The 18,176-nt window shown below is 45.9% G+C and overlaps 1 pseudogene; it reads right to left on the bottom strand.

Moving 5' to 3' along the window:
* Nucleotides 306-17,624, bottom strand: LOC8075803 (annotated as a pseudogene).

Genomic DNA, 18,176 nt, shown 5'->3' with positions numbered 1-18,176 from the left:
ACTGAATAAACACTCGTCTTATATTGCATAAAAATGGCATCGGCGCCACAATATTTTCCCTGCATATATTCATAAAATCACCAAGCCAACAAGATTCGGATTCGGAAAAGTGGATCTGTGCCATTATAAGATTTTAAGGCCCTGTTTGGTTTGCCCTGTTAAAGTTTAGCGTCTATCACATTGAATGTTTGGGCACATGCATGGAGTACTAAATATAGACTATTTACGAAACTAAAAACACAGCTGGAGAGTAATTTGACAGACAAATCTTTTAAGTCTAATTAGTCCATGATTGGATACTAATTGTCAAATAAGACGAAACTGCTACAGTACCTGTTAAACTTTAATACCCAAAACCAAACACCCCCTAAGTTTAAAAAAATAGCATTGGAAGATTCAGGTTTAGAAAAATGTAGTAGCATCCAAAGGATGCTCTGATACAGATTTCTACCCTGTCTGTGAAGTCACTGTTACAGCTGAGATAACAAGTAAAAAAATTCCTGGAGTTGTGAACTCCGCCCAAACCCACGTGGACCCAGCCCAACACAAGCACCAACAGAAGGGGAGAAGAAGACACGCACGCACCTGGTGCCAGCCGGTGGCAGACCTCCCAGCGGTGTGCCTCCCCGGCACAACACCGCAGGCATCTCATCCATGGACCATGGTGCACTTCAGTGACATGGTAGAAATATGTAACACAGCAACCTTTGGATGCTCTTTTTCTAAACCTAAATCCTTTGATGCTATTTTTCTGAACTTACGATATTTTATTGATACAGATCCAGTTTTCCCATTAGGATTTACATGCAAACCACTGCCGAGCCTAATGTATATCACTGCATAGTAACTTTTTTTAGTTGTCGTATACAATGGTGTCCCTTATCCTGTGCATCTCAGCTGCTGCATCCCTCATGTTGATTCTTTCTGTTGGTGCATGTTTGCTACATGATAGCGCAAGTTTTGTGATAGATAACATGACCTTGTTGATATCTCCCATTGCATTTTTAACACCCTGTGAAGTACATGCATGACCTTCTTCATCAGAGACTAGGATGGGATCAATAATATTCATTAGCATTCCTGGAAACACATTCTCAGCATGCTTTTGCAAGGTTAACCCATCTCTGAACATGTCTTCAGTAGGTGTCAAGCCTGTAAACAACTCGAGGAGGACAATTCCAAAGCTATAGACATCACCACATGTAGATATTTGACCACCTTCTCCATATTCTACATTTGTATGGAGAAACAATAGTGATTCCCTAATTCTATATTGCATATGCAACAATAGTGATATAACACACAAACTTAAGGATGAAACTTTGATTTACCTGGAGCGACATATCCAATTGTTCCTCTTATACCCATAGTGCTATTTGAGTCAACCTGCTGCTCACTTGCTGGATTAGGAAGAATTTTTGCAAGGCCAAAATCCCCAACATGAGCAACCAAGTCCTGATCAAGAAGAATATTGCTTGGCTTCAAGTCACAGTGAACTATTGGTGGTTCACAGCTGTTGTGCAAATACTCTAGGGCATCAGCAACATCAACAGCAATATTCAGTCTTTGTGTCAATGTCAGACCATGCCATTGCTGTGATGTATGCTCATCTAGATGTAACCATCTATGTAAACTTCCATTTGGCATAAACTCAAACACAAGTGCTTTGAAGTCATTTTGGGTCGAGTCACAACTGGAGCAGCAAGTTATGATGCTGATCAAGTTACGATGACGGATCTTATTAAGCGCCTCACACTCAGATATGAAGCTTTTGGAAGAGCCAGATTGTTGAAGATCAAAAACCTTCACAGCAACTGTAGTAATCATATTTTTGAGTGGCAAGCTGCACTTATACACTGATCCATACCTTCCTTTGCCAATCAGATTGTTAGGATTGAAACCATTTGTTCCTTGGAGCAATTCATCATAAGAAACTCTAGGATATCTCTCATCCATCATACAGAACTCTGCCAATGATGTAGACTGAGCTTTTTGTTTCTTCTTTAATGAGATGAAAATAAGTACCAAACTGAAACAAAAAAGGATGCCAGCAATTGGTACTATTACTTTCAAGATGGGTACAAGTTTTCTTTTTCTGTGCTCCATAGAATTTTGCAGACATGGAGGCAAGTGTAATTCTGGGATACCACCACAGAGCGCAAGATTGCCATCAAACAGAAACCTAGTCACATTACTAAACACTCCATGCAATGGAACTTTACCATCCAGATGGTTGAAGGAGAGGTCTAGTTTGTCCAACAATGTCATGTTTTCAAAGCTTTCTGTTATACTCCCAGACAAGTTGTTGTGTGAAAGATAGAATTCTTTCAACCCATCCATGAGACCTAATTCTTGTGGAATCACACCTGAAAGTGCGTTATTATCCAGAGTTAAGATTGCCAAACCTTTCATTTTGCTGATAGATGCAGGGATGCTACTGTTGAAGGAGTTAGTGTCCAACCGAAGGTCTATCAAGCTCTGGCAATTGCTGATAGCATCTGGTAGTGAACCAACTAAATTGTTCCCAGCAATGTACAAATATGCAAGCTTCGTCAGACTTCCAACTTCAGGTGGAAGAGGGCCAACGAAGTTATTGTATGCCAAATTCAGAAGAACTGACAGGGACGATAAGTTGAAGAGATGTATTGGCAGTGGACCTGTGAACTTATTGTTATTGAATGTAGCCATAGTTATGTCCTGGAGGCTTCCTAGGCTTGTAGGAATATGGCCCTCAAACAAGTTATTCTCTGTGTAAAGTTTTAGTAGCTGTGTCAAGTTCCCAAGGGAGGAAGGCAATAACCCTGTCAACTGGTTACCTTGGAACCCCAATGCTTGCAGCGAAGTTAGCATTCCAATGCTGCCAGGCACAAGCCCAGTAAATCGGTTGTTCGATAACTGCAGCTGAGTTAACCCAACAAGGTTGCTGATGCCAGATGGTATTGTTGACGGTCTTAAGTATCAAATTTAATTATCAAATAAATAAAGAAAAGGATCCAAATGAAATAAAGATCTAGACTTAGGGTTTTATCTGACAGAATTCCACGAGTTTTGGTGTTTGTCTATTTCTACAGGGGGTTATCAGGAAATATGGAAGAAAGGCCCACATGTCAGGATTACGTAAAGATATTAACGTGCTGCGCAATTATCTTACATCTAGAAGACTCCAGAAGCCACGAGACCGAAGCGGAGGCGAATCGGGGCCAGAGACAGGGCGCCCGCCCTGTCCAACTGGGCGCCCGCCCTGCCCCTAAGTCCAATCAGGACTCTGCTTTGCGGGAAGTCTCCACCGACCTAAAGGATGAATCTAAACCATACAATCTATGTCGGTTTGATCCAAGGGCCCATATTCACTTGAAGGGACTATAAAACCAGACCCCCTGGCCCCTGGAGGAGAGAGCCTCTCAACCCTAATTCATTGTTCCATCAAGGGAGAAGAAGCCTCTGATCAAGATTAGAGTCACCACATCAATTAGATATCTAGATTAGCATAGCTACATAGGATTAGAACTAGAAGGAGTCAATCTTCGATTGGTTTCCGGATGTGTCAGGAGGATTCTTGGTAATCTTCTAATTGTGCTTCTAATTGCTTTCTAATTATCTTTGTTCTTCAATATTATGAATATGACTTTGTTCTACTTCAATATATTGCTTATGACTTTGCTCTACTTGCTTATATTCAAGATTTTATTGTTCTTAGTTTATCATAGTTATGTACTTGGCTTAGTTAGATACGATCTATATACATGCTTAGGATCGTATAGCGTTTATCCATCGGATCCATGGGTAAATGATAGATATTGTGTAGGCGTGGTGCTTATACCGTATTTATCTGCGATTGTACCCAATATGCCAGATCGTGGGGTAGTTCGTGATAGTGACAGCTTCATTGATTCTTATATAGTCCCCCTCTCGTGTATTGGGCTGGCAGAGCAACATTATTACAGGGGAGTGATTGCTATGTTTCTCATATTCCTTGCTAATATCACTATGCATGGGCGTAGTCTTGTCTCGCAATGATTGCTAAGTATGCTTGCACTAACTATGATATGCTAGACTATATAGTTAAGAATAACTTAGGGAATATTCTTGTAGTTCGTTCTAATACCATGCTAATGACTTTCTAGGGTATCTAATTGAGGTGCTTATCATATTTATTATGTGGCTAGATCAGATTAGTTATCCTTGTCACTATTATTATTTCATATATCTTTTATGTGACACTTATCCCTGTATGAAGAGTTAGATATAATGTTCTCAATTATACATGCAATGATAGTTGCTCAATCTCATATTCTATTCTGTAATCAATAGTGATGATTGCTAATCTCTTCCCAGTGGTAAAAATATAAATAACGATACCTGGAATACTTCCCGGTTAAAATGCTACATCGGTATTAATCTGTGCGCTTGCAGATCCCATTAATTATTTATTTAGAAGAGCAATTGCATATTTCAATACCGCGTCTCTTATATCATGCTGGGGATGACAACTTGGCTTAAGTGGTGTAAGGGATAGGTTTGACATTTTTGGCATCATTGCTAGATTTAGAACTTAGTCTACTTTTAGTAATGATGTTAAGAATACCCAACAAGCATTTTTGGCGCCGTTGCCGGGGAAGGTTGATTACCAATCAGGAATGGAATAAAAGATTTTGAGTTATCATTCACATCACTAATATGATTGAGCTTATCTATTCTCTCATACAGTTTTACCCCGATATTTTTCTATTTTATCTTATGCAGGGGAATGTATGAATAGAAGACATCTTCCAGGGAATTTTGTTGACAACCCCGAAGCATTATTCAAGAAGACGAGAGCCAAGCTAAAGAAATCATCAACACTTCATGAAGAAGCTTCATCCAATCAAGAAGATCACCGGAACTTGTCTTCAGAGTTCGAAGTCATGGCGAACAAATCAATCCGCGAGTTCTCAGCTCCCACTACGGACAACATCCGCACTGGACCTGCTGCAGAGATCGATGGCAACTTTGAGCTCAAGCCTGGACTTATCAACATGGTGCAATCCAACCAGTTCTGTGGGAAGGCACACGAAGATGCTAGTGCTCATTTACAACACTTCCTGGAGATTTGCAACACATTCACCATAGCAGGAGTTTCCAAAGACGCTATACTACTTCGTCTCTTTCCTTTCTCACTGTTAGGAAGAGCGAAGCAGTGGTTCTACGCTACAAAGGAGAAGAATACTACGTGGGCACTCTGCTCAACAAACTTCCTGGCTAAGTTCTTTCCCATGGGCAAGACCAATGCTCTCCGTGGGAAGATTACAAGTTTTCAGCAACAAAATGATGAATCTGTTCCAGAAGCATGGGAGCGCTTTCAAGACTACATCCTAGAATGTCCCCATCATGGAATGGAGAGTTGGCTATTGATGCAGACATTCTATCATGGGCTCAGCAACAGTGCCCGAGAGACTATGGATGCTGCAGCTGGAGGAGCATTCTTATCACTTACTATACCACAAGCCACAGCTCTTGTGGAGAAGATGGCGTCCAATCAAAGCTGGAATGAAGAGAGGACCCAGACACGCAAAAGAGGTGGAGGTATGCATCAGCTGAAGGAGGTAGACATGCTGTCTGCAAAGCTAGACCTGCTCATGAAGAAGCTCGATGATAGAGCTGGAGACAAGAAAGAAGTTATGCACATCTACGATTCTCACATGACTTGTGAGGAGTGTGGAGACACTGGACACTCAGGCAACCACTGCCCTGAGATACTTGAGGATGTGAACTACATCAACAACAACAACAACTACTACATCCGTCCTCAACAAAATCAAGGTTGGAATCAACAGAGGCCTAACTACTCAGGTAATTATCAAGGTAACAATTCTTACAACAACAATAATAATTTTCCACCTTTGAGAGAGTTAATGTCTAATCAAGGAAAGCTAATGGATAATCTATCTAAGAAATTGGCATCTAATGATAAAATGCTAGAAAATATAAATAATAGAATGGATAATTTCTCTACTGCCATCAAGAATCAAATTAGCTTTAATAAAATGATTGAATCTCAGTTAAATCAAATAGCTGCTGCTGTTCCTACTACTAACCCCGGTATACCATCACAACCGGAAGGATTAGAATCTGCAAATCTTGTAGACGTGTTTGATGCAGGTAATTGGAGTAACCCCGTCAATGAATCTTCTACTGACCGTCTGCCGGTCAAGAGAGGCGATCCAGGACGCCCCGTCATCCCGATCTCTATCGGCATGGTGGATGTCCCAGAAGCACTCTGTGACTTTGGCTCCAGTGTCAACATTATACCCAGGGTACTCTATGAAAAATTCTTTACATATCCTTTATTAGAGACAACCATGTGTTTGCAGTTTGCAGATCAGATGATAACTTTTCCAAAAGGAATAGTGAGGAACCTTTGTGTCCGAGTTGGTACCTTGTATGCCCCAGCAGACTTCGTAGTGGTAGAGACCGGAAATGATGAGAGAGCACCTATCATCTTAGGGAGGCCATTCTTGAACACCACGGGAGCTATCATCTACGCCAGTGCTGCCAAGATCAGTTTCTACGTCAAAGGGAAGGAGATATTTTTCTTCAAGAACAAGACTACACAAATTCCAAATCAATCCAGACGTGAATCAAGGAAGAGGACCAACAGGAGGAACAGGAACAAGCAAGTGTGGACCGAGTCAGCTAAGATGGTCACTGTAGTCCATGGAGGCCAAGATCACCAACTGAAGTCACCGTTTTTGACCAAGAAGGACGACCCAGGAATGCCAAGCATTTACTGCTCCATAAATGGATACAACTTCTACAAGACGATTTGCGACACCGGATCAGGCGTCAACATAATGGCCGCAGTCACCTATCGGCTCTTGTTCGGGACCATGCCACTAAGACCAACATACATTCAGCTCCAGATGGAAGATCAGACATTTCGAGAAGTTCAAGGAATAGTATCTGATGTCCCAGTCAAAATAGACGATCACTTTGTCTACACAGACTTTCAAGTTGTTGACATGGGAGAAGACGAGTATGATCCACCCATCATCCTTAGAAGACCGTTCCTCAGCACCGTTAAAGCCATTATCTACATTGGAACCGGAGAAGTCCATATGCACTTCCCCTCAGAGAAGGTACGCCGTTACTTTACTGACCCTAACTATATTGTTGAAGAATCTAAGCAGGTCAGAAAGAGACGCAACCGCAACCAGAGGAGGCAGATCATCAAGGACGGATGGGCAGACTATGAAGGAGAAGTTGTAAGGTCAGAAGACGTAGAGTTTAAACAGAATTATCCAGAGGAGATTGAAGCACCGAGTCAGGTGTGGAAAATGAAGATAACTATACAAGAAGAGGAGGCGCTGCCGGAAGTACCGACTACGCCACCAAACGAACATCAGGACGATTAAGAAATTGGAGAGTCCCGTTCGAAGGACTTAAAAACACCGAACGCCTTGCCAAGAGGTAAACTTGGTAGTTACCCTTTCCCTTTCAATTATTTTAAATAGTTTACTTAGTTAATCATATTCATACTATCTTAAAAATAAAAGAAAATAAAAATGTGAAAAACAGTAAGCCCCATGTGAGTAGACAAGTGGTATAAAAATCATAAGTACATTCACTGTGGTGGCATAAAAATAAAATAAATATTTTTCTGCTTTATAAAATAAAAATATAAAAACAGGGAGTAATAATTATTAAGGAGTCTCAAGATAATGAAGGCTATATATTTATGCTAACACTTAATTAGTTCCACAAGCTTTGTTGTCTATTTGAGCTCCACAGAATTCAAGAAGACTAGCAGAAGGAGGACATTCTAATCGCTGTCAGAATGCTGCTGACTTTCAAATACACCTCTGCCACCTGCTAGCTACATCAAGAGAAATTACGTCAAAATTCAGCTTGGGGAAAGCACCCTCATTTATCACGATAAGTATTTCTATCTATCTTTATACTTATATTATTTTAGAATATTAAAATACACATAAACTATGGGAAAACCAAATAAAGATTTTAAGCTTATATATATATATCTTTTGCTTAGTGTGTTTAATAAATAAATAAAGTGGCTATGCTAATCTGTATCTAAATAAAACTTAAGCATGGATATGATGAAAAGTTGCTCTGCCTAATTTGCACATTTTAAGTTCTCTCTCAAGTTTAGATATAACTATTATAATTTAAAGCTTGCTCTAGACCTAAACTTGTGGGATGAAAACTTGATCTGAAGTCTAAGTTGTTAACGGATACGATATGGAAAGGCTGAGCTGCTGTTTATCTGTTCCTAGAGATGCTAGAATTCTGGAGAATTTTATCTTTGAAAATCTTTAAAATGTTGCATGATTTCCTGTATGATGAGAGCTTAAAATTCCTACCACAACCATATATACATGCTTGCTAGACTTTGAGCCACACATTTATTATTTACTGCTTATGAGCATTGAGTGTGGTCAAGCTGTGTAGACCCTTAGGAGCTTGTCATGTGGTTAAATCAAGATTTCACTTGCACGTTCACTCATATATGCTACTTCTACTTCGGAAGTACCATCCACATATATCCATCCATTCCATCTCCAGAACCACCTGAAAATATTCTACTCCTAATCCGGGAGAGAATAACCAAAAATATTTCTGTTTCCCCTTGTGAAGTAAATGCTCAAGTTATCTTGTTACTACCACTTGCTATATTATCTCAAGAGATGAATGCTCTAAAAAAAACAGAGAAAAAAAAGAGGGAGAAATAATACGAGGAAATAAAAAGGAGCAAGTGCTCGGAACCTCGAAAGGAAAAAAAAAGAGTGAGACGAGAGGTAAAAATGGACAAGTGTCCGACAGTAGAATTAGGGGTGCAAGATACCCACCTGAGAGAAAAGAAAAAAGAAGAGCATCTCATTCTCCTCATAAAGTTTCAAAAGCAAGGAAGGTATGTATCCCCTTAAAGAGCAAAAGTAGAATTAGACTTCCACCACCATTGTTTTCACCATTGTTATCACCATCATCACCATACACCATTCATTCGCCACACATGCACATCTTGATTAAACTTATTGACTTGTTACTTTGGATCCATGGTTTGACTATGCAATAAATGTCTTGTAAGTATGTATACTTTATCTCCCACCTATGAGCTCCAGATATTAAAGCCTGAGTAGGATGAGAGAGAAGGCAATATCACTATGCCTCATACCACAAATACCACATATCTGGAGAGAAGGCATATACCATCAATGCCTTGGTAAGGATCCATAAATACCACAAAAGAGAGACCTGAGAGAATCATACAAGGAATCTCTGAGTTTTATTTGAAAATCTGCAAAAATCCCAGAGCTATAGCTGATCAAGAATAAGAGACATGGCACTTGGCTAGACTGTTCTATCTTTTAACCACTCAAGATAGAAGTGACAGTTACAAGTCCCATGGTGGAGGTAAAGTAAGTAAGTTTTAAGTCTTGACAGTTTACTCTAACTCAGAGATGAGATCTTATTTAAAAGCATGTGTACCGCCAATTTTTTAAAAAAATATTGCAACAACTTATGATCCATAGCTAAGTCTATCCTTACTCAGGGACGAGCAAGAGGTAAGCTTGGGGGAGTTTGTTGACGGTCCTTAAGTATCAAATTTAATTATCAAATAAATAAAGAAAAGGATCCAAATGAAATAAAGATCTAGACTTAGGGTTTTATCTGACAGAATTCTACGAGTTTTGGTGTTTGTCTATTTCTGCAGGGGGTTATCAGGAAATATGGAAGAAAGGCCCACATGTCAGGATTACGTAAAGATATTAACGTGCTGCGCAATTATCTTACATCTAGAAGACTCCAGAAGCCACGAGACCGAAGCGGAGGCGAATCGGGGCCAGAGACAGGGCGCCCGCCCTGTCCAACAGGGCGCCCGCCCTGCCCCTAAGTCCAATCAGGACTCTGCTTTGCGGGAAGTCTCCACCGACCTAAAGGATGAATCTAAACCATACAATCTATGTCGGTTTGATCCAAGGGCCCATATTCACTTGAAGGGACTATAAAACCAGACCCCCTGGCTCCTAGAGGAGAGAGCCTCTCAACCCTAATTCATTGTTCCATCAAGGGAGAAGAAGCCTCTGATCAAGATTAGAGCCACCACATCAATTAGATATCTAGATTAGCATAGCTACATAGGATTGGAACTAGAAGGAGTCAATCTTCGATTGGTTTCCGGATCAGGAGGATTCTTGGTAATCTTCTAATTGTGCTTCTAATTGCTTTCTAATTATCTTTGTTCTTCAATATTATGAATATGACTTTGTTCTACTTCAATATATTGCTTATGACTTTGCTCTACTTGCTTATATTCAAGATTATATTGTTCTTAGTTTATCATATTTATGTACTTGGCTTAGTTAGATACGATCTATATACATGCTTAGGATCGTATAGCGTTTATCCATCGGATCCATGGGTAAATGATAGATATTGTGTAGGCGTGGTGCTTATACCGTATTTATCTGCGATTGTACCCAATATGCCAGATCGTGGGGTAGTTCGTGATAGTGACAGCTTCATTGATTCTTATATAGTCCCCCTCTCGTGTATTGGGCTGGCAGAGCAACATTATTACAGGAGAGTGATTGCTATGTTTCTCATATTCCTTGCTAATATCACTATGCATGGGCGTAGTCTTGTCTCGCAATGATTGCTAAGTATGCTTGCACTAACTATGATATGCTAGACTATATAGTTAAGAATAACTTAGGGAATATTCTTGTAGTTCGTTCTAATACCATGCTAATGACTTTCTAGGGTATCTAATTGAGGTGCTTATCATATTTATTATGTGGCTAGATCAGATTAGTTATCCTTGTCACTATTATTATTTCATATATCTTTTATGTGACACTTATCCCTGTATGAAGAGTTAGATATAATGTTCTCAATTATACATGCAATGATAGTTGCTCAATCTCATATTCTATTCTGTAATCAATAGTGATGATTGCTAATCCCTTTCCAGTGGTAAAAATATAAATAACGATACCTGGAATACTTCCCGGTTAAAATGCTACATCGGTATTAATCTGTGCGCTTGCAGATCCCATTAATTATTTATTTAGAAGAGCAATTGTATATTTCAATACCGCGTCTCTTATATCATGCTGGGGATGACAACTTGGCTTAAGTGGTGTAAGGGATAGGTTTGGCATTTTTGGCATCATTGCTAGATTTAGAACTTAGTCTACTTTATCTTTCCAGAAATCTCATTGTATCCAACGTAAAGAATCTGGAGCTGTGCTGATAGGTTTGAAACAGAGCTCGGTAGCATGGCTCTTAGCATGTTGTCTTGGACGTCAAATATACGAAGCCGTGTGCAGTTTGTCAGGAACGTTACAAACTTCCATTCTTGCACAGTTGTCGCAGTGAGCTGATTTGTGTCGAAGGAGAGGAAGTCTGGGCAAAGCTTTGCAATCTCAGGAGGCACACTTCCGGTGAAATTATTAAAGGAGATATCTTGAGAATATATCTCCTTCCCGAGATTCGGTAGGTGCCAAGGCGCGGGTACTTGAGATTCGGTAGGTGAACCCCCAAGTCTGAGGGAAGCATGCCATGCAGCTCATTATTGGTCACTCTGAAATGTATAAGCGTGGAAATGTTGAAGAATGTTTTAGGAATAATTCCTGAGAAATGGTTTTCGCCCAGATCCACGAACATGAGACTATTCAGCTGGTACGTCTCCTAACCTTGCTGCGTAGATTGTAGGGTGGGGAGTAGAGGGGATTGGAGCGTGTTCGTTGGCGGCGGCGGGGAGCCATCGCGTTCAGGGATTAGGGCTCTCGAGAGGAACGCCGGGCGCCCAAGGGTGTCGAGTTGACACAATCCCAGGCTATCTTTATTCATCTGATATGATAGCCTTTTATAGGAAATTACAAACTGACTCTTACTAGGATTATGGAATAAGAAACAAACTCTAAGACTCCTAAGATTTCCTAAACTAATCCAGAGTCCTAGACTCGTACTAGTTACTGAGACTATGCGGCCAGCATATGGGCCAAGCTGGACGCTGCTGCTCAGCCCTGCTCTCTAGCCTTGCGCCTCTCATATGTCTTGCCCACCATAACATCTCTCCCCTCCTCGGGAAACAGCTTGTCCGCGAGCTGGAACGATGGATGAGCTTCACGAAATGCTGGAACTGGCTCCCACGTAGCTTCAGATGTGGGCATGCCCTCCCATGCCACCAGAACATGCCAAACGCCCCGATGAAGCTCCGAGCGCAACACCCTATCAGGCTGCCGGAGTGGCCTCCCGTGACGAAGAGGAGGTAGCACCAGGTCACTCAGAGGAGGCGGACCGCGGAACGGCTTCAGCACGCCCACATGAAAGACGTCGTGGATCCGAGCTCCCTCGGGAAGACGCAAACGATACGCGACATCGCCCACGCGCTCGAGCACCTGAAAAGGACCGGCGTATTTGGGACCGAGTTTGTCACGCCCGCCCGGAACCAAAGCCTGCGTATGACGATGTAACATGCGCAGCAAGACCCAGTCGCCGACAGCAAACTCCAGTGCACGGTGCTTGGCGTCGTAAAAGCGTCGCGCATATTCCTGAGCTTGGAGCAGGCGAGCGCGCACCTCCTCCAAGAACTCGTCCCTGTCAGCAAGCAGATTGTCGACCGCATCGGTATGCGCTGTCCCCGGTGTATAAGGTAACAGGGCCGGAGGAGCACGCCCATAGACGACCTGGAACGGCGTGGCTTGGAGCGCAGTGTGGTACGCCGTGTTGTAGCAAAACTCCGCCCAGGGCAACCAATCAAGCTAGTCGCGAGGGCGATCTCCTGTAATGCAGCGGAGATACATAGTGATCGTCTTGTTGACCACCTCCGATTGTCCGTCCGTCTGAGGATGAAACGCCGTGCTCATTCGCAACTTCACACCGGCATGGCGGAATAGGTCACGCCACACATGGCCCGTGAACACCGGATCGCGGTCACTCACAATGGACTCTGGAAATCCATGAAGGCGAACGATCTCCTGGAAGAACGCTCGGGCGAGAGGCCATCACGGACTGTCCAGGCTGGACCGAGCACCCTAGTGCCCGCGGCCACGCGGTGTTGGCGCAGCGCGTCCTCCGTGTCCAGCTCGTGGCGGATGTCGTCGTAGAGTGGAAACGCCGGGGTCGACAAGGCCGTCAGGAGGGGACCCGCGTCTGGAAAGTCGCCAGCAGAGGGACATCGCCATCCCGTCGGGACAGAGCGTCGGCCACCACGTTTCCTTTGCCTGGACGATATTCCACACTGAAATCATATCCAAACAACTTGCTTACCCATTGGTGCTGAGGAATCGTCGACAGGCGTTGGTCCAGCATGAACTTGAGGGCGTAGTGATCGATGCGGACGACGAAGGCGCGTCCCCACAAATATGGTCGCCAATGGCGGACGGCTTGGACGAGCCCAATAAGCTCGCGCTCGTAAGCCGCCGTCTTGAGGTGCCGTGCTGCAAAGGGGTGACTGAAGAACGCAACGGGACGCCCCTCTTGATGTAGGACAGCGCCGAAACCGGAGCCTGATGCGTTGCAGTCCACGACGAATGTCGCGGCGAAGTCCGGCAACTGGACCACCGGGGCCGAGCATAGAGCCCCCTTGAGCGCCGAGAAAGCCGTGTCTGCCTCTTTAGACCAGCGAAACCCCTCTTTGCGCAGGAGCTGGGCCAGGGGCGCCGCGATCGTACCATAGTCCCTGATAAAGCGGTGGTAGTATCCTGAGAGGCCGAGAAACCTGCGGAGGCCGCGTGCTGAGCGCGGCTGCGGCCAAGACTGAACTGCAGCAACTTTGGTGGCGTCCATGGCCACCCCTTCCTTGGAGATAACATGGCCCAGATAATGGACCGAAGTGGTGGCGAAGGTGCACTTAGAACGCTTGAGATGCAGCTGGTGCTGGCGAAGGACGTCGAAGACGGCCCGGAGATGTTGGAGGTGCTCCGTCCACGTGGCACTGTATACCAGTATGTCATCAAAGAACACCAGGACGCAACGACGCAAGAACGGCTTGAGGACGATGTTCATAAGTGCTTGGAACGTCGAAGGAGCATTTGACAGGCCGAAGGGCATGACCAGAAATTCGAAGTGGCCATGGTGCGTCCTGAAGGCCGTCTTTTCAATATCCCCAGCGTGAACGCGGACCTGATGATAGCCCGACCGGAGATCCAGTTTAGTGAAGAAGTTGGCGCCGTGCAGTTCGTCAAGCAACTCTTCGACGACCGGGATCGGGAATTTGTCTTTGACCGTCACCGCGTTGAGCGCCCTGTAATCGACGCAAAAACGCCAGGACGCGTCCTGCTTGCGGACCAACAAGACCGGCGCCGAAAAGGGGGACGTGCTCTCCCGAATGACCCCCTGTTGGAGTATAGCGTCGCATTGTCGCTCCAACTCATCCTTTTGGAGATGTGGGTAGCGATAGGGGCGCACCGCGATCGGGTCTGTGCCCGGCTTTAGGTGGATGCGATGATCACAGGGGCGTTCGGGTGGCAGCCCTGTCGGTTCAGTGAAAAGATCGGCGAATAAGTCGAGCAGGCGCTCCAGGAGGGCCGGCTCAGCCCCCTTGTCGATGTAGATAGTGTTGGCGAGGCGGGCGTGAGCCTGCTGTGCGGTAGGCGTCGCGTTGGGCGAGCCGACGCCCGTCCACAACACACGGCGGCCCTGGAGAACAAACGCCATACGGAGGCCGTCGAAGTCCCACAAGATGGGGCCTAGCGTTCTCAGCCATGAGATCCCCAGAACCATGTCGTAATGGGGTAGAGGCACGGCGAAGCAGTCCACCGCGAAGTGCGTGTCCTCGATCTGGAGGGGCACAGCACGGTGAGGCCCCGACAAGCGACCTGGTCGCCGTTGGCCACGACGACGTGTGTGCTGGGGTGGTCATCCACCTGGAGTCTGGCACGGCGCGCCGCGGCAACGTCGATGAAGTTATGTGTGCTGCCCAAAGGAGGAGAGCAGTAAACCAGTGCGTCCCGATCTGGACAGGGAGCTGCATTGTCTTCTCCACCCGTATGCCCGTGATTGTGGCCAGGGAGATCATGGGTTTTTCGGGATCGAAAGGAGCGTCCGCAGGTGCGGTGTCGTCGTTCGGTTCCTCCACCACATAATCGGCTGCCTCCAAGAAGAATAGGCGTGCACACGTATGTCCACGCACATAAGGCTCGTCACAATTATAGCAAAGGCCCATCTTGCGCCGATCAGCCATCTCCTCCGGGGTCAGCTGCTTGAAAGGTCGCGTAGATGTAGCTGATGCGGTTGTCGAACCCGCCGGCGCCGGCAGGGCGGCCAGCGTGGTAGGGGCACGTCGTGCTGGTCGCTGGCCCGGGGCCTGTGCAGCGTTGCGGCGCTCATAAGCTCGCGCCAGACGCATAGCCTGCTGCAAGTCTTGAGGGTCCATGAGTTCGACATCGACCCGGATGTATTCGGGCAACCCCCCATGAACAGGCGAGCCTTCTGCAAGGTGGAGAGGTCGTCGGCATGAGCGGCTCGCGCCTGGAACGCCGCCATATACTTGTCGACTGAGCCGCCGAACGGAAGCCGCGCCAGTTCGGCCAGGTGATTCATGCTGAGCGCCGGGCCGAAACGTTGCTGACACATGCGGCGGAAGTCAGGCCAGGTCGGGCGACCCATGTCTGCCTCTAAGACCATGTATCATTGGAGGGCGACATCCTGGAGGTGATATGACGCGAGCCAGGTCTTGTCCACCTCCCGCGTATTCTGACCGCGGAAGAATTGCTCACACTTGTTGAGCCAGCCGAGAGGGTCGCAAGTGCCGTCGTAAGTTGCGAAGGTGAGCTTGTGGTATCTGGGAACGGCCACCCCATCGGTCTCTGCAGTGGGGGGAACCGCCGGTGGGCGCGTCGACAGGTGCGATGTCGGTGCGACGAAGTATGGCATACCCGCCGAAGGAAACACAGGCTGCGGCGACGGCGAGTGAGGAAAGACGATCTGGTTTATTGGAACGCCGCCCGACGGTGGATGCGTTCGCGGTTCCGCCCCTGGTGGTCCGGTGGTGGCCAGCGGGACCGAGGTCGACAGCGTGAAAGAGACCGAGTCCGAGGCCGCCAAGACTTCCGAGATCACGGGCGTCGAGGAAGCCGGCAGCGCCGGGACCCCGCCGAACCCAGGCATCCCGAACTGGGTAAACGCCGGTTGGCCATCAATAGCCGAGAGGCGCGCGGCCTGGTTTGCCAGGTGCTGGTTGACCGCCGTCATCTGGAACTGCATGCTGGTGAGGGCCGTCGTCAAGGCATTGAGGGCCTCGGCGACTGAAGAGATGCCTGGCGGTGGTGACGATGAGGTGGTGACGAGGGGCAGGGTGGGGGCGGCCGTAACGCCGACCGTGGGAACGCCCGTCATCGGCGGCACAGGAGCGGAAGGTTCCCCAGACGTGGCCATCGTCTCTGATACCAAGTTGGTACGTCTCCTAACCTTGCTGCGTAGATTGTAGGGTGGGGAGTAGAGGGGATTGGAGCGTGTTCGTTGGCGGCGGCGGGGAGCCGTCGCGTTCAGGGATTAGGGCTCTCGAGAGGAACGCCGGGCGCCCAAGGGTGTCGAGTTGACACAATCCCAGGCTATCTTTATTCATCTGATATGATAGCCTTTTATAGGCAATTACAAACTGACTCTTACTAGGATTATGAAATAAGAAACAAACTCTAAGACTCCTAAGATTTCCTAAACTAATCCAGAGTCCTAGACTCGTACTAGTTACTGAGACTATGCGGCCAGCATATGGGCCAAGCTGGACACTGCTGCTCAGCCCTGCTCTCTAGCCTTGCGCCTCTCATATGTCTTGCCCACCATAACATCAGCCCACCCAGGCCCTCAGGTATTGTACCCTCAAGTTTATTCCTGGCAAAATTTATTTCTTGCAGGGACGAGAGGTTGCAAGGGGATTCTGGAATTACTCCAGTGAAGTTGTTTTTTCTCAAGTGTATGGCCTTGAGTGGTAAGCCTCCAAGCCAGGCAGGGATTTCTCCCATGAAAAAGTTCGAGTCAAGTTCGATCCTTTCAAGACTGGTGCAATTCTTTATAACTGGGTGGTTATCTCACCTTGCAGCAAGATGTTAGACAAATTGAGATGCTGCAACCGAGGCAGCTGGCCAACTGATACTGGAATTTCACCCTGCAATTTGTTGGAGCTGAGGTCCAGAATTCTTAAGAACGTGAGGTTGCCAATGGAAGGGGTGATTGTGCCAGAAAGGCCCTGCGAGGTGAGGTTTAGAACTGTCACCCTGTCCTTATGCTTAAGGCTGGAACTGACACCTGGCCAGTGGCAGAACTTAGTAGTTGCGTTCCATGCAGCCAGGACTCCCTGTTGCTGGTTTAGGCTCGCCTTCATTTCCTGGAGGATACCCTCATCAGGAATTTTGTTAACTGCTATTGCTGATGCGCTGGGTACCATTTGGGGCACATATGCCAAGAGAAGCAACAGAAGAATAGGAAACATAGATGACACTGCAAAGCATGGAACAATTTGTGAGTTTACTATGATTGAACAAGCTGCATGTCAAAGCAGTAAACATACTCTGGGGTGTGAATCAGTCATTGCCTCAATCTAGAAGCAATTGGAGTATGTACTCTCCATCTTCAGAAAGTAAGAACTTTATGCTAGCGGCTTTGAAGGTAGCATAAAAAGAGGTTAGTACAGCTGTTGATGCAAAACTGATCTGCAAACACAAAGGGCTAATACCCGATTCAAACGTTAAGGCGTGCCAGCCGATTTGACCTTACTATCGGCAAAGGTGATAACTCGAATACTTTAGTCCTGACAACAGCGATGCGCCCGGATGTCACGGCTAAGAGGTACTCACGTGGAACTTGAGAACACGCCGAGCTTAAGTCGACGAATTCCTAAGAACTCGTAATAAAAGGGAAAAAGTATGACGAAGTCGTCGAAAAAGTAGATGTTGGAATATGAGTAAAACGTGTGTTTGATTGATTGATAGATATCTCATTACAAGGCCCTAGGGTCTATATTTATACCCTGCTCAAAGAGCTACAACCAGACACGATTAGAATTCGAATTCCAAATTACCCGGAATCCGTATACAAAACGATGTAAATAGTTAAGGAAATAACAAAACTATCCCTCGTGACAAACCGAAACTCCTCCACATAACGACCGGCAGCTTCCGGACACCCTCTTTGCATCATCGGCAGACCCTTTGCCATAGTCATCGGCAGACTTT

This window comes from Sorghum bicolor, chromosome 5 (assembly GCF_000003195.3).
Source record: "Sorghum bicolor cultivar BTx623 chromosome 5, Sorghum_bicolor_NCBIv3, whole genome shotgun sequence".
Lineage (NCBI taxonomy): Eukaryota > Viridiplantae > Streptophyta > Magnoliopsida > Poales > Poaceae > Sorghum > Sorghum bicolor.
The sequence above is the reverse complement of the archived record's forward strand: the minus strand, read 5'-3'. Positions and strand labels throughout refer to the sequence as shown.